The sequence below is a fragment of the Stegostoma tigrinum genome, chromosome 41 (genome assembly GCF_030684315.1).
Source record: "Stegostoma tigrinum isolate sSteTig4 chromosome 41, sSteTig4.hap1, whole genome shotgun sequence".
In the NCBI taxonomy this organism is placed as follows: domain Eukaryota; kingdom Metazoa; phylum Chordata; class Chondrichthyes; order Orectolobiformes; family Stegostomatidae; genus Stegostoma; species Stegostoma tigrinum.
Window position 1 is genome coordinate 8,388,312 of NC_081394.1, and position 8,583 is coordinate 8,396,894.

The window sequence follows — 8,583 nt, forward strand, 5'->3', positions numbered from 1 at the left end:
CATGGACGCTGCCAGACCTGCTGAGCTTTTCTAGCAACTCCTGTTTTTGTTGTTGTTGTTGAATAGATCCTTTAGTCCACCTCATTCATGCAAACCAGACATTCCAATCCGAAACTGAGAGCTAATGGGAACTGCAGATGCTGGAGAATCCAAGATAACAAAATGTGGAGCTGGATGAACACAGCAGGCCAAGCAGCATCTGAGGAGCACCAAAGCTGATGTCTTGGGCCCAAAAGGTCTGTTTTCATGCTCCTAAGATGCTGCTTGGCCATGCTGTGCAAAGTTGCTCACCATAACTTCTGTGATTCACACACAAATCATTTGCATAAATTACAAAAAGCAGTGGACCTTGGACTGATCCTTGTGGCAAACCGCTGGTCACAGGCCTCCAGTCTGAAAAGCAACCATCCACCACTACCCTCCGTCTCTTCTTTTCCAGCCAATTTTGTATTCAACCAGCTAGCTTTCTCTGGAATCCATGTGATCTAAAATTTCCACCCAGTCTGCCATGCAGAATCTTGTCAAACACCTTCGCAAACTCCGTATAGACAACAGCTACTGCTCTTCCTTCATCGATCCTCTTTGTCACTTCTTCAAGAAACTCAGTCAAGTTAGTGAGGCACAATTCCCCACGCCCAAAGCCACGTTGACTATCCTTAATCTGTCCTTGCCTTTTCAAATGAATGTATACCATGTCTCACAGAATCATTTCCAAGATCTTTATCACCACCAATGTCAACCTCACCAGTCCATAGTTTGCTGGCTTTTCCTTACTACCTTTCTTAAATAATGGCACAACATCAGCCGAGCTTCAATCTTCTGACAACTCACCTGCAGCAATCAATGAGACAAATATCTCCGCGAGGGGCCCAGCAACTACTTCTCAACTGTCACAAAAATTTCGAAGGTAGATCTAATCTGATCCCAGAGATTTATCCACCTTTATGCTTTTGTAACATTCCAGCACTTTGTCCTCTGTAATATGGACACTTCAAGATATTGCCGTTTATTTCCGCAAGCTCTTCACCTTCCACATCCTTCTCCACAGTAAACACTGATACAAAATACTTGTTTAGTATCTCATCCATCTCTCATAGTTCCACACCAAGGCAGCCTTCCGAATTGTTAAGGGGCCATATTCTCTCCCCAGTCACTCTTCTGTTCTTAATGTAGTTGGAGAAGCGTTGTAGGTTTTCTTATACCTGATTTTCCAAAGTTTTCTCCTGATCTTGCTCTTAAGTATTCTCCTACTGCCCTTATACTCCTCTTGAGATTCTGTAAGCCCTTGGTATATGAACCTGACATATGTGGCCTCTTTTTCTTGACCAGCACTTTAATTTCTATAGCCATCAGAATTCCAAGAAATGCCACCCTTGCCGTTCACCCTGACATACTGTCCTGGACTTTCATTATATCACCCATGAAGCCTTCTCATTTTCCGTGCATCCCTTTACCTGTGATATCCGCCCCCAATCAACTTTTGAAAGTTCTTGCCTAATGCCATTAAATTGGCCTGCCTCCAGTTTAGAGCTCTAACGTTTTGATAAGTTCTATCCTTTTCGGTAACTATTTTCAAACTAACAGAATATGATTTCTTGCCCCAAGTGCTCCCCCCGACACTTCAGCCAATTCGCATACCTTGTTTCCCAAGAGAAACTGGTAACTCCCAGCTCTCCACAACTCTGAGGATTGAAAGTTTCCTGGTGTACCTACAACAGCACGAATTGCACAGTAAATTGCATACAACACTCCAGCTAATGCTTCATGTATGTGTGGCCAGGAGTAATTCTCCCTCAATAACTTCAAAGCGATAGGGTGGTGGTGTTTACATAGAGTGCAGAAATCTCATCGTGGAAACTATATCAGTACCATTCATTTTATGAATTGTTGCATAAATTACATTTATCCTTTTCCTCTCATTAAGTTTTCTCATTGCAGTCATACATAGAAAATGGGAAATAAAACAAATCTTTGATTGGTAAGGATTTAAGTTACTGCATTTCCACTGCACCGTAAACAACAATACATTGAGGAAATCGAGCAAAGCTTTTTGAAAATGAAAGACTCTCATTTATATGCTTTATCCAGGTGTTCCCCACAGCTTTGGAATATTTCAATGACACAAGTGTGCAGCTAGTGGTCCTTTTCAAAGGACACTCAGTCCTGGAAAATATTTTCCTCAAACAAAGACAATGGTCCTTGATCACTTAGCAGTGTTGGTTGGATAACTGGATGGAATACCATCAGCAATTCACAGCACGAATTCAATGCTATCACAGGGTCAACATGAAAGCTTTTTTCAATCTTGCCCAGTGATTGACGCGTGGCAACGCTCAAGCTAAACTCACCATCAGACAGCTCTCTCAAATAAATATGTCTGATATTACTTTGTCATTATAAGAACAGAATTCAGAGGATGCTATTACACTTGTTAAAGATCAAAAATGTTGTCGAAATTTTTATTTCTACTGAACCAATAATGAGACTTGACTCCAGTTGCCGTTCAAAGCAGTTTATTTTCTTCCTTGGTACCAAGGAGAGTGAGTGCCGATCTCCGCCGGCACCCGCCTCTGCCAATGTAGAATACAACAATCTCCTTGATGCCATTAACTTCAAAGCAGAGTGTTCCCATGGCATCTTGTGTTTGTTGATTCACCCATTGTAAGTTTAAAGAAAACAGACCCTGAGGTAACAGGAATGCGGTCTTACAGATACTTCAATGATTAATTCTTCCTCTGACCTTCGGCATGCTGCTCGCATAGGGAGTGATGCACAGTTTGATTGAAGCTCGAGCTTCTCAGTCACAAGGCCTCACAGGGATACAAGGGACATCTCTAATTCGGCCTAAAACCTTGGCACAGTGACAATATATCAAAAGGTCCTTCTCTAACTCATGTTAAGACAAAGTGCACATCGTGATAACACAGTCTGAGTAACTACCCCCTGACTTCTGCCAAGCTCATTCAGATGCCACCTGCTAACGAATTAAAATTCTTTTTATGTGCCACCAGTTTCTCCCAAGGCTGCCTTTTCTGTCTTGGCCTAAATTCCCATCTACCCTTGCAATGTAATTTTGGTCTTAGCCTAAATGTCGATCTGCCCTTGTGATGCAAATTTTTCCTTCCACAAAAGTTAACATACAAACAGAATCATTATATCTAATATGTGTAAGTGAAATGTTCAAATGTGTGACGATGTGATCGCAATTATATTTCCAAAGGGCACTGCAGAAACCTAGTTATTCATAGAATCACTTCAGTGTTCAATCATACTGCCCACTGGGGACATTCAGAAGAGACATTAAAGCAATTCAGTATATATTCAGACATGGTACTGGGCCGGGTTGCGTTGAAATACAGCGTTTGGAGAGACTGAAAGGAGGTTTTATATGGTGAAGAGAGGGACCAGAAATGAGACACGAGAATCTTTCCCAACTTAAATGACATTGGGAGAGAACATCAGTTTTGGATTTGTCTGGCCAAGATTTAAATGGCAAAGCAGGATTTTTGCACTGAACAGCCTATTTCTGCTCATATACCTTTTGTTCTTCAGACACTGAATGCTACCGAACAGAGAGGAAATGTGGAACTGGACTGAATAATATTTCTAATGAGAGCTCTGAGGAAGCAGCAGTGATGTACAAGGCCGTGAAGTGGATTTGAGATGGAGCATTGGATGAAAAGCGATGTGGTATTCGACTGTGTGGGATCCCAAGGAGTCCAGACAGTGAGCAAGAGCCTTGGGTCAGTCAAAGTAGATGCTCAATGTGAGGGGAAAAGCAGAATTGTTCTGATCGTGATATCCAAATGTATCAGTGTTGAGAAGGGCTGAAGAATGAGCTTGTGTGAAATCAAAATTCTTCAGTGAGTAGAACAGTCGGATTTGATGAATTAATGGCTGTGATGACACTGTGGCTTTAAGAAGTCGATATTATCCTGGTTTTTCATTAAAGAGAATTTTTGAGACAGAAGCACTGAGCTGTCACTGCACAGCCACGGGACTGAACAGTTTGTGAGGCCTTGGATTTTTTTTTAAAAGTTGGAACAATAGAACCAGCTGAATGGTTGTGGTCAGACTCTCACAGAAACAGAATTTTTAGTTTCTCAACTTTTACAACTATAGATGTGACTGCTGCTGTTACACAACTCACCGTGCTACTCTCGTTCCTGTTAGTTACAAATACCACAATATCCCTCTGATCCACTGAGCTTCCCCGTGTCCTGCTATACATCCAAAATGCCTCACTACACACCTTTCAGGATTAAATTCCATCTGGCAGGGTTGAACCCATGTGAAGAACTCATCCATATTTTCTTGTAGCCTTGCATCTTCCTCATTATTCGCCACTGTTACACCCATTATCCCATGTGCTTTTAGCGTCTTTATGATGGAATGCTCCCAATTTGCCTGAATGTTTGCAACAGCCACCAGGACAGAGCAGCTTGCTTGATTGGGTCCACACAAACAAACATTCACTCCCTCAAACACCGCTTCTCAGGTGCTGCAGTTTTTACCATATTCGTTATTCAACGAAAAAAATCACCAAAGAGCCTTCAATAGCAACTTCTGAACTGACAAACACTTCAGTCCAGAAGGACAAGGCCAGCAGATACATCGAAATATCACCCACTGCATGTTTCCCTTGAACGCACTCACCATGCTGTCTGGAGAATATATTGCCATTCCTTCACTGTAGCTGGGTCAAAATGCTGATATTCATAGAATTATTTTACAGATTTATGAAAAAGCCAAAAGGTCAGATGGAACTTTAACAAGAAATGCATTAAGGACAATGTACCTAACATCCTGGTAAAGGATGAGGCAATATGTAAGATCTGCACGATTTGGGAGTTGATGAACTCATTGGGTTTCACAGTGATGGCATCGATAACAAATGATTGTTGAGTGAGGATCTTTGGCTCGGAGTTAATGAGCTGGACTCCAACTTTAGAACACTAAGTTCTGCAGTGGAGCCTGGAGTGGGAGGTGGAAGATGAAGTTGCTACTGAGGGACCGAAGTTGCTACTTATGGAGAGAATGAGAATTTTGCTGACCAATCATGAGCAGCTTGGGGCTACATTGTAAAGCAGAACTATAAAGGTCATGATCTATAGACTACTACCTGAGCCAATTGGCACAAAATCAAACAAATGTACGAGATAAAAAGAAAGCTCAAACGGTGATGTTCGAAAATGTTTTGAATTTATGGGGCACTCACACCTGAACTGGGGACGGAGAGAGATGTTGTAATGAGATGGGCTCCAACTGAATTCTACTGGGACCAGATTCCCAACACGGTAGCTCAGTCATTAACACTGCTACCTCTCAGTGCCCTGGACACGTTTGCTTGGTGACTTGGGTGACCATCTGTATGCAGGTTGCACATCGTCCCTGTTTCTCTTGTGGCTTGCCACCACCCAAGCACTGGTACCAGAGTGGGGCACAGAACAAATCTGGAAATACTGTCTGCTTGTAAGAAAGATACAGCTGTAATCATGGATGATTAATACATTACGTTCGTTTTTCATTTTCATGTGGGAAGTAGACATCACTGGCTGGCCAACATTTATTGTCCTTTCCGAGTTGTCATTGGGAGCGTGCTAGTGAGATGCTTTCTTGAACTGCAGCTGCCCATTTGCAATAGGAAGTCCATGCCGTTAGGGAGGAAATTCCAGAACTGAGACAAAACAACAGTGAAGGACCGGCAAAATATTTCCAAGGAAGGATAGAGACTTGGAGGGAAACCTGCAAGGGGTGGTGCTCCAATCTGTGTTTTGTCTTCAATAAGGGCGTGGGCGTGGGTTGTCTATGGTTCTCAGTTGAATTTCTTCATTACATCTTGTAGACAGTTGCCTATGCTGGAAATGAAAGCTGGCGGGTGAGGGAACGTATGTCTCAGGATGTGATGCCAATCAAGCAGGTTACTTCAGATTAGATTTTTGGATGCATATTACAGATTGCAAAACTGTTATCAAGTATTTAGGACAAGTGTTTACAGTGGGTGGCATATTGTTCCATAATTAATTTTGTTTGCAAATTCTGAAATGGCATTTAAATGAATATTGTCCAGAGACCAGTAATTGCCAATGTCAAACCAGGTCAAGTGAAAAGCACAGGAGGCCTCATATGGAGCAGCCCCAAACATATGTAAAATTTGCATTAAATCTAATAATGTCACAACACAGGATGCTGAACAGGGGAAAATCAACTTGCAATCTGCAGACCTGTGTGATTCTGCAACAGTCCATTTATATCCAGTTGGGAATGGTTGCAGCAAATTCAACGGCCAATTTCGGGAAGCACTCACCTCCATCCTCAATGACTACAGCTCCCGTTACACTTTTCAACAGAATGTAAATATCCCTCAAAAGCTGAAGCTTTTGCAATACCTTCAACCAGAGGTGCGAAGTGAGTGATCCACCTTCATCTCCACCATGAAATTCCCACTGTCATGACTGCCAGCTATGAGCTAATACTGCACAATCCACATGATATGAAGGAATGACTGTATGCACAGGATGTTGAAATAGTCATGGATTTATGACATGCCAGCGATAATGCTGAAGATCTTTACTCCAAATGTAGACATGCCCCAAAACATGCTAGTTCAGTATATTAACTTCGGAAGCATTCATTGCAGCAAGTATTACTGAGGGTTATGACCCCGGAATATACCATAATTATAGTTGATAAAACTGAGTTATCATGAAACAAATCTCTTAAATAAGACCTTAAGTGCAAGCAAGGTACTGGATTTTCAAGCACAGAAAGTGGATTTGATGCTTGAAGCTGGTAAACTCCTTTGCTGGGTTAGCACAGGGACAGGGCTGAATGATCTGCACTTGTACATTTCTACCATTCTGCAATTCAGCAGAGTCTCATGGAAAACAATGAAATTAGCTCAATTTTGTGTGACAAATACAATTCAGATTCATCTGAGCTGTTGCTATCAATCATACCGAGGACAGGTAGACCACAGGATTAGGTAAAGAGTGAATGTTCCATCACCATTCCCTCATCAGTCACTTCCAGCACAAATACGCCACAGATTTCGATGTGTCCTGACGCTCTTTTGACATACTTCCCATCAAACACTCAGCACCGGGTTAGAGTAAACCAGACACTACAAGTTTACCTTGGAAGTGGAGATACACTCCACTGTCGTCATCAAACACTCCGAGGGTGGGACAAAACAGAATGCAGAATTTTAGAAACAGGATCATCTTTTTAAGTGAAAGTAAATTGAAAGTAATGCTCCATTGATGGTGTTTCCATCAAACACTCTCAGGGCAAGGGCAACACATGTTTTGATAAGGGAGAAAGCTCCCTGGACTCTTTTAAACTGAAATTACAGCTCCCTTGACACTATCCCTCAGAACCAATTCTTGGAGAGGTACAATAGTGGGTTAGATACTAACTACAGTTCCCTTTACACTTTTCAGCAGAATATAAATATCCATCCAAAGTGCCTTCATCAAACACGTCCTTGGACAGGGACAGCCTGGATTTACATACAGGGTAATGTTCCCTCTGCCCAAATGCTCCCTCGGGCAACAAACTGACATGTAGCGTGACAATGCTGTAGTTTTGAGAGGGTTTCATTTTGGGAGAGATTGTTGGATGGCTGGTGTGTAGTCAATGAGGACAAAAGCAGATTGTGAGGCCTTGGGGAGTGAGGGGGAGAATGGGATTAGACTGGGTGGGATATTAACGGGAGCGGGCGGTGATGGGGAGAGTGGGATTAGACTGGGTGGGATATTAAAGGGAATGGGGTGTGAGGGGGAGAGTGGGATTAGACTGGGTGGGATATTAAATGGAGTGGGGAGTAATTCGGGAGAGTGGGATGAGACTGGGTGGGATATTAAAGGGAGCGGGGAGTGAGGGGCAGAGTGTGATTGGGCTGGGTGTGATATTAAAGGGAGCGGGGGGTGAGGGCGAGAGTGGGATTAGACTGCGTGAGATATTGAAGGGAGCGGAGAGTGAGGGGGAGAGTGGGATTAGACTGGGTGGGGTATTAAAGGGAGCGGGGAGTAAGGGGGAGAGTGGGATTAGACTGGGTGGGATATTAAAGGGAGCGGGGAAGAGAGGGGGAGAGTGGGTTTGGACTGGGTGGGATATTCAAGGGAGCGGGGATTGAGGGGGAGAGTGGGATTAGACTGGGTGGGATATTGTTGGGAGCGGAGAGTGGGATTAGACTGGGTGGGATATTAAAGGGAGTGGGGTGTGAGGCGGAGAGTGGGATTAGACTGGGTGGGATATTAACGGGAGTGGGCAGTGAGAGGAGGAGATTGGGATTTTACAGGGAGGGATATTAAAGGGAGTGGGGATTGAGAGGAGGAGAGTGGGATTTTACTGGGAGGGATATTAAAGGGAGTGGGGAGTGAGGGGGAGAGTGAGATTAGACTGGGTGGGATATTTAAGGGAGTGGGCAGTGAGAGGAGGAGAGTGGGATTTTACAGGGAGGGATATTAAAGGGAGTGGGGAGTGAGAGGACGAGAGTGGGATTTTACTGGGAGGGATATTAAAGGGAGTGGGGAGTGAGGGGGAGAGTGGGATGAGACTGGGTGGGATATTTAAGGGAGC